The 12,633-nt window shown below is 44.1% G+C and overlaps 1 protein-coding gene across 6 annotated transcripts in view; it reads left to right on the plus strand.

The window, feature by feature from the left end:
* htr4 (5-hydroxytryptamine receptor 4) overlaps window positions 1–12,633 on the plus strand; it is a 184,908-nt gene that overhangs the window by 90,076 nt on the left and 82,199 nt on the right. The window lies entirely within an intron of this gene.

The raw sequence follows: 12,633 nt of genomic DNA on the forward strand, positions 1-12,633 counted from the left end.
GGTAGTGTTGAAGACAGAAAGTCTGAGGCCTTAGGTACTTGCTGTTTTGGAGTGAGTCCTCACAAAGAAAGGTGGAACATCCCACCGCTATGTGGGGCATCAATGGCCAGAAAATTCCAGCCGAAATGAATTTACATAGTGCCTTTAATATAATAAAGCACCCTTCACAAAACAAAACATGATAACCAGTCACCAAGGGAGATTTAACATTAGTTGGCTACAAACCTGGTCAAAGAGGGATGTTCGTAAAGGTCTCTCAAAGGAGGGAAGCAATGAAAATGAGGAAAATGAGGATATGGAAGAGGTTAGATTGAAGGCTGTTAGCCTGATATGCTCATTCTCATTCACCAAGGAGCGATTGACAGCACATATGTTTATGCACAAGCTCCCATATGACAACCTACTTTGTTTTATGAATACTCTAGGACCTCATTCTATTAATGTCTAACTAATATGCAACACCAATTAGCTTATCCCTCATGTTGATACCAGTTATCCAGCTTGCTGCTGTGATGTTTTAATCGCACAATAATCCACTAAGTCCCTTATGTCTCAGGGTCATATATTAGTCAAGTCTTCCATATTAAACTGGAATGTGAACTAGATTTAACACAAAATGCCTCAGTATTAACATTTTTATGAGTTTGTTGTGACCTTTTATGAAGGTTCTCTTGTCTGTCCGCATCTTATTGCTTTAGATGGCTTACTGATTTTGAAGAATACAGGCTCAGAAATATTTTAGAAATTTGGCCAGTACAATGAACATTTTATAAAACTCAAAACTAAACAAGGACTGCCAAGCCAAAAGTTACTTCTTCTTAAATAACCACTCTGCCCAAGTTACTTGATTTGACATACAACCTGGAAATCCCTAGGACTGCAGTGGTGGGGGAGAGAGGACGGGTGCAGGGAATGGGCATATCTTGAGTAAAGTGGAGTTTCTATGTGTCTGCATTGCCATTGTCCCTGATTCTTGTCAGAAATTGCAGGGGCAGCGACATTAAATGTTAGGATATTGGGAGTAAGCATATTCTTGGGCAGCTGGTGTAGTGCTGTTATAGAGGCAGTGGTGTAGCACCAGGGAGGTGGTGGTGTACTGGTATTGTCACTGGACTAGTAATACAGAGACCCAGGATAATGCTCTGGGGACCAGGGTTCAAATCCCACCATGGCAGAGGGTGAAATTTGAATTCAATAAAAATATGGAATTAGATGTCTGATGGTGACCATGAAACATTTGCCAATTGCCTTTAAAAAACCCATCTGGTTCACAAATGTCCTTTAGGGAAGGAAATCTGTTATCCTGGTCTGGCCGACATGTGGTTCCAAACCCACATGGGACCTGTCATGGGACGCCCACATCCCATGAATGAATTTTTTAAAAGTTGCCTGACCTAAGGGGAGAGGAATAAAATGGCCACAGAGGATTTGATAGGGTGGCTAAAAAATGGAAGAACCTCTCTGGTGCCTTCTTCTGACATGATTTTCCAAAAGTAACTCAGATAAGCAGAAGTACAGCTGTGGCAGTACATGCTGGGTGAACTTAATGTGACCCACTTGAGAGGGTTGAGGAACCACAGTCCACACTCAGGATCGTTTGGGAAGAGTCTCAATGTAGCTGGCAGTCACTCCTCCTCCCTGTCGATGCACATTGTGACCTCTCTGTATACCAGCAATGGAGGAGCCCCTGGAGGGGACTCCAGGCCCATCAACCTTGCCATTGCTGTGTGGAGCTCATGGACAAACCAATGGTATGCAGATCAGCGCACATCTCCGGCATCAATATTGTGGTCTGCTGGTCACCAACCTCTCGATAAAGGAAGTTAAGGCAGCACCCATGTCCTGGATGGATTCTACGCATAGTCTCTGCCAGATGTTCCTATCACTGCAGCTTCAGCCGGTTTCAAGTAGCTGAAACCAAAGGCCAATCATCAGCCTGGGGCCCTGATCTCCAACAATCCTCTGACTGCCATGGCCCTTGGCTGTCACAGCTTCTGTTGGCGGTTCCTGCGCATCTGTGATGTGCTCACAGATTCCCAATGTACCTTTTAAAAATTCCTTCATGGGATGTAGATATTGCCGGCAAGTCCAGCATTTGTTGTCCATCCTTAAATTCCCTCGCGAGCAGTTAAGATCTTTCTGCCAAGTTTATTGCTGAAATTGGCATCTTACTGTCCGCCACTGCCACATGATTGGACAGGTCCTGTGCCTCCAACATGTTAATTGGCCAACCTCAGTATGGTCACGGTTTGTGGGCGAAATCCCTTCCTGTTGGTGACAGCATCGATTTCCAGATCTGCTGCTGACACCCACTCCATGGGAATTAAATCCAACTCTCCTCATTTGTTTCTTCTTTTCTGTTGTATATCCGGCCATTGGGTAGGTGGTCTTCTGAACAGCGATCAGTGATTTATCAATAGATCTGTCAATAAAACTGGCCCCATCTACTCCCTTCCTGGAATGCAGATTTTAAGAAGACATCTCCCGCTATTGTCAAAAAGTATAAAGAATACTCTGGCTCATTGGATCTAGGTTGAATCAATGTCCCACATTCTATCTGTATTTTATGAGCTGTCATCCTCAACAAATTGATTCATCTAGTTTTAATACACATTGCCAATGCGTGTATCTTGTCAGGTTAAAAAAACTGTGAATCTGGGTTGTTTTAAAATGTAACAGTTGTATATTGTTGCATTGCTCCTTTCTAAAACCTTCTCAATGAAGAAAAAATAAAAACAAAAAATCTTAAAGTGCAGCTCACATTAAACAATTGCTTTTACAGGGGCTTTGATTGCCCTTTTTAAGTGCCTTCACATCACCACAATAATCTATTTCTCAATCCTCCATTCCTATCTTTTATTAGTGGCCTGTTCATATCAACAACAAGGGAAGTCACGTCATCCATCTTTTTAAAAAATATAACATTTGGCAGCGGTGCACCTTGATCAAATCTCAACTAAGAGCCTCCTTCTGCACACAGTGCGAATGTTTCCAATTTTCCACAACAACCAGTCTTCTTTGTGCACTTGCCAATTTTGCAGCAGATTTTCTGAGCTCTTACATACAGCAAGGCAACTCCCACATCGTGGGCAGAATTTAATGCACTCTCCTTGGCAAGTTTGGTGGCAGGCGCTTTTTAATCAAGCAGGAGGATGGGGAGTGTGGAGCCAGCTGCCATCACGCCATTGGCCCAATTAAAACCCTGGCAGGAAGGCCCATAGACAGCATTCCATCCCTGTTACCAATTGAGGTCCTGACATGGGCAAATTTCATTTTTATTCATTCATGGGGCATGAGTGGCCTGGCTGGCCAGCGTTTATTGCTCATTCCTAATTGCCCTTGGAGGACAGTTGAGATCCTATCTACATTGCTGTGGCTCTGGATTCACATGTAGGCCAGACCAGGTAAGGATGGCAGATTTCCTTCCCTAAAGGACATTAGCGAACCAGATGGATTTTTCCAACAATTGACAATCGTTTCATGGTCATCAGTAGATTCTTAATATTGGATTTTTTTATTGAATTCAAATTGCACCATCTGCCCTGGTGGGATGCCAGGTACCTGAGTTTCTGGATTAATAGTCGAGTGATAATACCACTAGGCCATCACCTCCCCTTAATTAATCCCCACTTAGGGGCCTCTTTCCTGTCACTACTGGTATTCATTCAGTGGTGATGCAGGGGACTCAATAATTGGGATGTCTGAAAAGCAAACCCTGGTGTGTTTCCTTGCAGGCTTCTGTGGGGGAGGTGGGAGGGTGGGGGTTCCCCTGTTTTCAGGCACTCAGTGGCTGATCGAGGGAGCCAACATTGGGAAGATTGAGTGGGGGTGGCTGGTGAGACATACCCCCTGTCCTTTCTGTTGACACCACTACCTCCCATACCACCATCACTCAGCTGCGCCTGGGTCCACGGTCATCCATTGGCACTGCCAAGTAATGAAAAGCAACCAGCTTTTATTGACTGGAAGCTCTTAGCGGATGGGACTTCTGCTCCAGCAGTCCTTGATCCTGGGGAAGGGTTGTCACTACCAAGTGAACAGAAACATGGTTTTAACAGAATAAATGAACAACATTGTGGAATACAATCTATAAAACACCAATTTAAAAAAATCCTGGGATTCTTTTTAATTCCTTCTGATCTTACCAAAAAGAGACAACATGGGGTTCTCGCTGGCTCTCCAGCCAGAAGGTCAGACGACTGTTGCCTCAATTAAATACCATCTCAAGAATGTGATTTTCTGATGTGCGCAGCTAAGCAATAGAACAAGTTCCCCTTCATGATGATCTATGACTGAATTGTGAACAATTTTGTGCCAACATTGCAATGTAGAAACATAATCGTAACCATCCAAACTATTTTCAAACAAGATCCTCACAGTAAACATAAACATCTACAATCCTTCACTGTCGCTGGGTCAAAATTCTGGGACTCCCTCTCTAAGAGCACTGTGATTGTATCTGCACCACAGGGACTGCAGTGGTTCAAGGAGGCACTTGCCACCGCCTTCTCAAGGGCAATTAGGGATGGGCAACAAATGCTGGCCTAGCCAATGACACCTGACATCCCATGAATTAATTTTTCTTTACATTCTCAGCTGAAGCCAAATCTATGGCCCAGATCTTCCAGTCTCTGGATCATCTGAGGATGTCAGGACCTTGCAGACATCCCAATGTATTGACTCCCTGGAAACTAGCCAAGAATTTTGAACTTCCTGTGGGCAATTCTGCTGAGTTACAGCTGGAGACTTCGGAAAGATCTGACTTACTTCCCTGAATAGTTACCCGGAAATATTAAATGTTAAACCCTAGTCCAACTCCTGGATAACGAAATAACTGACCCCCAATCTCTCACAAAGACCTCCCCCAAATCTGCCCTTAATCCCCAGACTGCCCCACTGACATCCAACTATCCTCTGATCTTCCCAACTACCATCCTGACCCTCCTGATTATCGTCCCAACCCAACCTGCCTAGCTCTTACGACCTGACCAACGCTCTGACCCAAACCTGACTACTGCCTGACACGCCTGCCACCTGCCATCCTGACATCCTACCCACCTACAACACGACTACCTCACCCATCTGTCATTCTACCCCCCTGCCGGCCTGCCAGCCCACTCTCTTACCTACTTACCCTACTCACCCTGCCCGATTAATTCACCCACCCTACCCTATTACACACCTCATTCGTTCACAAACACACTGAGAAGCTTTGGACCTTACCACAATGCGGCAGAGTGTAGTAGTGATTTTGAGGCTGATTTTATTTGCTGGTCTCTTTGTGGATTGCTGCACTGAGCAGAATTCTTCTGCATTGTGGATTGGAGGTTTGGCCAGATGAATCCTATTTACGTAAGTGGGTACTTTTGTATCTGTTCAGTGTCGGACAAAGCGGTTCCGATGCTGATTTAGAGATTAGGACCTATGTAGAATTATAGAATCCTTACAGTGCAAAAGGAGGCCATTCGGCCCATCAAGTCTGTACCAACTCCGACAGAGCATCGCATCCAGGCCCTATACCCGTAACCCTACATATTTACCCCGCTAATCCCCTTAACCTACACATTTTGGAACACTAAGGGACGAATTAGCATGGCCAATCAACCGAACCTGCACATCTTTGGAAAGTGGGAGGAAACCGGAGCACCTGGAGGAAACTCATGCAGACATGGAGAGAACGTGCAAACTCCACACGGTCACCCAAGGCCAGATTTGAACCCAGGTCCCTTGTGCTGTGAGGCAGCAGTGCTAACCACTGTGCCACCATGCTGCCCATCCCAGACGTCAAATGATGAGAGTGTTATTGCATTGCTCTATCCTATTTTATCCCCCTTTCTCAGGCAATCTGTTCCTGATTGGATGTCAGTGTCGGACCGTTCGTGCAAAAAGTTACTTTAATGGCAACGTGAACATATTTCCATGAAATGAATATGTACCTGCACAAGACTGACAGAGAAAGAAATGTCATATTTGCACATTAAACATTTTCACATTAGTTTCAGGATCTTTGAGTTTAACTGGCTTAACTCGACTGAGAAAGAAAGAAATGACATTTCAGTAGCTTTTCAGTAGATAGAAATCCAAAGCACTTTGCAGTCAATAAATTACTTTTTAGGTGAAATGACTTATTTTGTAAGCAAACATGGCAGGCAGTTTAGTAATTGCAATAAATTTCCAGGTAATTGTTTTTCCTGGCGTTGGCCAAGGGGGATGAATGTTGGACAGGATTCGAGGAGAAGTCCCTGCACTTTTTTGTAGTATCATAGAATCATTTAATGTGCTCTTCAATAGATAGACAGTTTAACCTCATCTAAATGACTCCACATTAAAGTGATTTGTTTTCTAATCTATTCATACATCCTTCATAAATCTTGCTAATGGGTTGGATTTTACAGAGCTGGAAGCCCATCCAATTTCACCAAATGCAAATGTAACTGGTGATTCAAATGGTCAGACAGGTAATTGTCTGGATCTTTATGTTGCCCATTCCATTTTACGGTGTGGGAGTGAGAGGTCAGAGGGCTTAGAGTCAAGGAGGATCCTTGAAAGGTAAGGTGAGAAATCAGAGATCACTGTCCCTATGGACATTGTGCACCCTCGGGGAGGCTCCCCCATTGAGGAGAACAGGAGAAGGAGGGAGAGGGGGGCAGATGGTCAGGGACAGGAGTACCCTGCTGACCAGGCATCTGAAAGATCTGGTGCTGCTCAAACAACGGGACACAAAGACCAATGCCACCAAGTCCATCCAAGGAGAAGACCTTACCCTGTGCCTGGAGTTTATAGGCAGACGATGAACTACCTCCATTCGTCAGAGTGCCATTGCTTTTGCAGAGTGCAACTCTCCTTGGAGACAGTAGCATCCCTTTGTAAGATGCTGGCAGGGAGCTTAGTTCAAGATGGAATGTTTCATCATCCTCTCTGCTTGGCACGGTCTGCTTGAAATCAGGAATTCAGCCCAGAATCCCCTGATTCAACTGTGGGGTCTAGCTCTCCATGAGAGTCTTCCATCTCTCAATGGAGGAAGCCACACATTCAGAAGATAAGGTGATTACAACACTCATGGTTTGGATGGACTCCTCCAGTGTGCATGCCAGGGCTTGCATAGCCTATGGGATCTCTGTCAGATTTTCATGCACTTTCCACTGTATATACAGGTTCTGCTGCCTTACGGGGAAATCCAGAGGCTGATCATCAGCCTGGGACTCAGTTACTAGCTATCCCCCACTATTCCTCCAAGTGACAGAGGCCTGGGCTATCACAGCCTCCAACAGCTCGCCACAAGATTGCGATGTCCTCAGACAACTTTGTGGTTCCCATTTAGTGAACACACACTAACCTACTGAGCTGTGGTGCTAGTTATCGGGCAAGGATTGGGTGGTGCACCCTCTGAGGTTCCATCCTTTTCCTAAGAGGTCAACTCCCATCCCTTGGAAATGTTCATTGCGGGTTTGAATACTGGCCTGTTGGAGAACAGATAGATTATCAATGCTCTGCTCTTCATTTGAGGTAGAATAAGAGATAGTAGCATCTCAAACACACTCGGGCCATGTAAAGCTGACACAGGGATTACCCTCCCATCCTTCTATAGAGACACATGCATTGCTCCCTCCACCACTGCGACATACACAAACCATCCCGTCCTCACACCCCCCATCCTCTCTGCATCAAACAACCATAAGACTGTCCGGATTTTGCCTTCAGGACCTTTAGGGGCGGGCCTGAGTGTGATGTTCTTTCAGAGAGTCGGTGCAGGATCGATGGACCGAATGGCCTAGTTTTGCACTGTACGGATTCTATGATTTATCATTGCTCTTGTCAGTAGCTGCTGCCATGGGAGTGGGTCATTCTGATCTTGTGTGGGGAGACCCTGGATCAGCAGATGATATTTTGTTATCCAAGCCTGGTATGGGATACCACTGACACCAGGGTCACCAGAATGACAACAGATGCTCTGCCCCACAGCTTCTCTGCTCCTTCTCTGCACTCAGTGCTGTGTTACAATCCCTTTGGGAAAAACATGACCAAATCAAATTGACTAAATGATCCCCAGATGAAGAAATGACCAACAAGATTCAATTTCTACAGCTTTTTAAACACAAATCAGAACCAAAGCCAGTTGCACATTAATTAATAGGCAAATGATCATTCAAATAAAGAGATATATTCCACTTTCAATAGTCAACACAACAGAGATGTAACTTATGCAACCACAAATATTCACATCACTGCCTACACAATGTGACACTGCGTACATGCACAGTTCCACAATATGCTGTCCTCTATTCATGCAAGCTCACCAGTCCTATCTAACAACAGATTTTTTCTTTGGGTTTCATGTGAACCATTATCATTAGCAGGGCATGCTTCCACTAACCCTCCACTCCCTCAAGTCATGACAGTTCTCATGGTGCAGCTTGCCAAAGTGCTTTATCAATTGACCAACCAATAACATCCTGGTTCTTGATTTGATCACCTGTGGGAAAGCTCATTAACAGCTCCAAGCTATTCTCACTGCTTTCCCAGTTTTAGACCTTTTTAGCCAGCTCACACTTTGGGCAGAATTCTCCGGCCGCACTGGTCTAAAAGCCGGAAATTCCCGCCCAACTGTCAATGGGGTTTCACATTGTCCGCAACACGCCCGCTAAAATTCCAGCGGCAGACGGGATGGGAGAATTGCGATCTTTGTTTCTAAGAGGCTCATGTCCCTTTTTCTGTAAAACTCTTCCCAAGAGTGATTTGCTTCTTCTCCCCACAAGAATTCTCTCTGCTCCTCTTCCCATCTCTGTTTGCTTTCTCTCCGTGACTACATTCTGTGCTCCACCATCCAGCTCCCCCGCTTGTAGCTTTCCTTCATGTCTGCAGTTCTTCTTTGTCCTTTACAACAGTAGCTTCTTTCTCTGCCAGCCTCACAGCTTTCATTTGTTAACTCCCCTTCTGTTGGTACAAGAGTCACCAGGTCACATGGGCCGGTATTTCTTATTATTCAAGGAAGTAACAATTGATCCCATTACAATTGATTCAAAATCTTAAAAGTCCTTTGCAAACATTGTTTAAAAGAATTACGCATTCCCTAGACATTTTAAATACATTACAAATTTTCTTCACTCTATTCCTTCCAGATCAAAGGTCGTCACAGCTGCCTTACCTCAGCGATGACAGTCTTAAAATTAAAAATTGCTGCCATTGAGCATGCTCTCCTCAGTGTCAGCAGCCCTTCAAATCAAGAGCTGGAATTACATCATCTTTGTGGATTGACCCCAATACTGCAAACGTGGGCCTCATTATCCAGGCACTAATTGGGATAAACCCACCATTAAATAGCCAGCTGGTGTTTAATTGTACTGGATTGACATGGGTGGTTAGGGCCACTATTAACAGGCAGTGGGTGACCAAGGAGGTCATCTGACCTGACTGACTGCCCCTCTACTGCAGCTATATTCACGGCTAGGAGTCCTGGAGAGGGACCATGCAGTGTCTGAGAAAACCATCGAGGCCTTCCATGCTTGCTGGGCATCGCAGGGACTTGGGTGTATTATTGACCCCTTTAATCACATTTTGTTTTATAAAATCCTACAGTGCAGAAGGAGGACCAGATAGGGCTGCTGCAAGATAAATTACTGAATCTATAGCACCAACAGCTCAATTGAACCCAGAAAAGATAACTTATCTCCAGTGCAGTCAACGTTAAATGTAAAACAAGACCAATGAATTGTGATTGAAAGGAGGAGAATGCCCCTTTTTATTTACAGTACTTTATAGAAGGAGTCCATTCGCCCCATCAACCACAATCCCACCCAGACCCTATCCCCATGCATTTACCCTAGCTGTCCCCCCCTGACACTAAGGATCAATTTAGCATGGCCAATCCACCTAACCCACACATCTTTGGACTGTGGGAGGAAACCCACACAAACATGGGGAGAACGTGCAAACTCCACACAGACAGTGACCCAAGCCGGGAATCAAACCCAGGTCCCTGGTGCTATGAGGCAGCAGTGCTAACCACTGTGCCACCGTGCTGTCTTTCTGCTTCGCTTTTCTTTTGACCTGTTTCCTTCTTTTTGGGGGGCTGCCCTTCTTCCTTTGTCTTTTAGTTTGTTTTAAATTAACTTAGTTGAATTATCCAAAAGAATGGGTGGTAGGGGCCACACTATGTGCTTTCCCTTCCACCTCCCTTACATGTTAAAACCAGTCCCATCATCTTTACTGTAGCTCAGTCCCTTGTTGGGCTTTTCAGTGTTTGTGAATTCCTACCTCTTTCTACTATGTCTCTCATTTATTTTAGACCTGGGATATACTCAAGAATTGGTTATGCATCTAGATATATTGGGTAGCATCCTGATTTAGTATAAATCTTATACTCACTTCTTTACTTATACTTGTTATTTAATAAAAAATAGGAAACTTTTCCAATTTGTTTTCTTTAATTAAAAGATAGGACAGCAGATAAAACTGAAGTCCTTTGGCTGGCACTTTTAATTAATGATGACTAAATATAGTCAGTTGACAAGCTGAAACTCGAAATGGCATTTGTACAGGTCTGCTAGTTACTGTGCTTACTTTAGTAAACTCCTCAGTTTTTTAAATAGCTTCTCAATGTTAATGTTTCTGCCATTTAAAACTAGTATTTAAATTTATGCCATTTGAAGCAAATATTTAAACATCAATGGTCCTTCTTTATAAATGTTTATTACAACTAATTGATCTCCTATGCAACAATACAGAGTGTGCGGAATTCAGGTTAAGTGGAATTAGAAGGCAGGAGAAATTAGAACTGGACCAAGAAGTGGGATAAGGAAGGAGGCAGATGGATAAAAAACATCGGATGGCATGAAGAGTGAAAGGGAATTAGAGAGAGATAGTGAGATGAAGGAGGAGATGATGATGAGGAGGAGGAGATGCAGTGGAAACTTAGGGAGTGGAAACTTGAGGAGAGAAAGACGTTGTTTGGATAGGACAGGAAGAGAAGTGAGGAAGAGACAGGATGGTTGGGGACAGAGAGTGGGAGTGGGAGACGGAAAAGGGGAGGGGGAAACAGGCACCAGGGTGGGAGAGCAGAGGTAAGGGTTTTGAAGGGAAAAAGGAGAGTAAGGACAGAGAAGGATGTGAAGAATATTAATGGGAAGAAAATGAGCAAGAGAGAAATGAGAAGGTTGAGGAAAGACAGACATCTGGATTGGCTCCAAACAGCCAAGTAATGCTTAAGTAAAATTTATTAGTCATAAGTAAGCTTGCATTAACACTGCAATGAAGTTACTGTGAAATTCCCCTCGTCGCCACACTTTGGCACCTGTTCAGGTCAATACACCTAACTAGCACGTTTTTCAGACTGTGAGAGGAAACCCGAGCACCCAGAGGAAACCCACATAGATACGGGGAGAATGTGCAGACTCCACACAGACAGTGACCCAAGCTGGGAATTGAACACTAGTTCCCAGCACTGTGAGGCAGCAGTACTAATCACCGTGCCACCATGCCACCATGCTTAATGTGACGTTCAAGGGTTGATACAAATCTGCAGTGTTGAACCTTGCATTTGTGCTCAGGATGTGTATATGGGAGAGTGGGGCTGAGGTTCTGATCCGGTTGTGGTATCTTAGTTCATTCCTGAGTTTAAACAAAGCTCATTTTCATCAAAGCAAGGGCCTTAACCCATAGTGTGGGAATTATGTACTTTTTGAGCAGTCATAAAAGCTGCAGAAGGGCCTGAGAAGATCTGTACAATTGTCAAACGGTAAAGTTACTTTAATCTCCAACCTTCTAAAAATTAACTTAACCCAATCATCATGTCATTATTAATGTTTTATTGCTTTCCACAACCTATCATTATCTCAGTCAGATTTGTAAGTTGACAGTTTGATTAACCATTTGGAAAGGCTATTAAATGGTTAGTTGCCTTTGAATTGAGGTTATAAATATAAGAGATTAAGTACTTGAGGGGATTTAAATGTTTTAATGAGCTTTCATGAATGAGAGTATTTTGTATACAATAGTAAAGAAATATAAGGTCTTTACTTCAGCTCATCTCAACATGATTCCTCAGGTCAACCCGTAGTGGATAGTGGGTGAGTTGGCATAGGGGATCTGAGGCAAAGAGTGGTGGGTGAATTGGGCATTAGTTGGCATGAGCTGACCTGGAGGATATGGAGAGGACATTAGAATGGGTGGGATGATTGGGTAAAGGGAAGGGGGTGAGGGGTTGTGAATGGTGAAGTCTAGAGTACTAAATACTTTTGAAAACTGGGGCAAAGTCCCAGTGAACCAAGGCTAGCTTTTTAAACAGCACTCAACAGCCCCAGTGGCCGTATCCGATCTGCATCTGCAGAGGTTGATTTCATCCACACCACCACCCCTAGCACCCCCACAAGTGTGATGATTCCACCATTCAGGGGAGTTTCTCCCAAGCTACCCAACTCAGTAGCAAAAGCCCAGGCCACACTATCAGGTGTTTTAAAGTTATCACAACTCACTTTGCTGGCATTTGGGATCCTAAGCCCTCTCACTGTTTCCATAGCTAATAAATGAGTTGCAATGTTCCACTTGAAATATTAAGAAACGTTTTTAACCTGATAATATAAGAATTGGCATTTATGCTCTTTTCTGCATTTAATTGGTCCACTTAGCAGCACAAAG

Source organism: Mustelus asterias, chromosome 16 (assembly GCF_964213995.1).
Source record: "Mustelus asterias chromosome 16, sMusAst1.hap1.1, whole genome shotgun sequence".
Classification (NCBI taxonomy): Eukaryota; Metazoa; Chordata; class Chondrichthyes; order Carcharhiniformes; family Triakidae; genus Mustelus; species Mustelus asterias.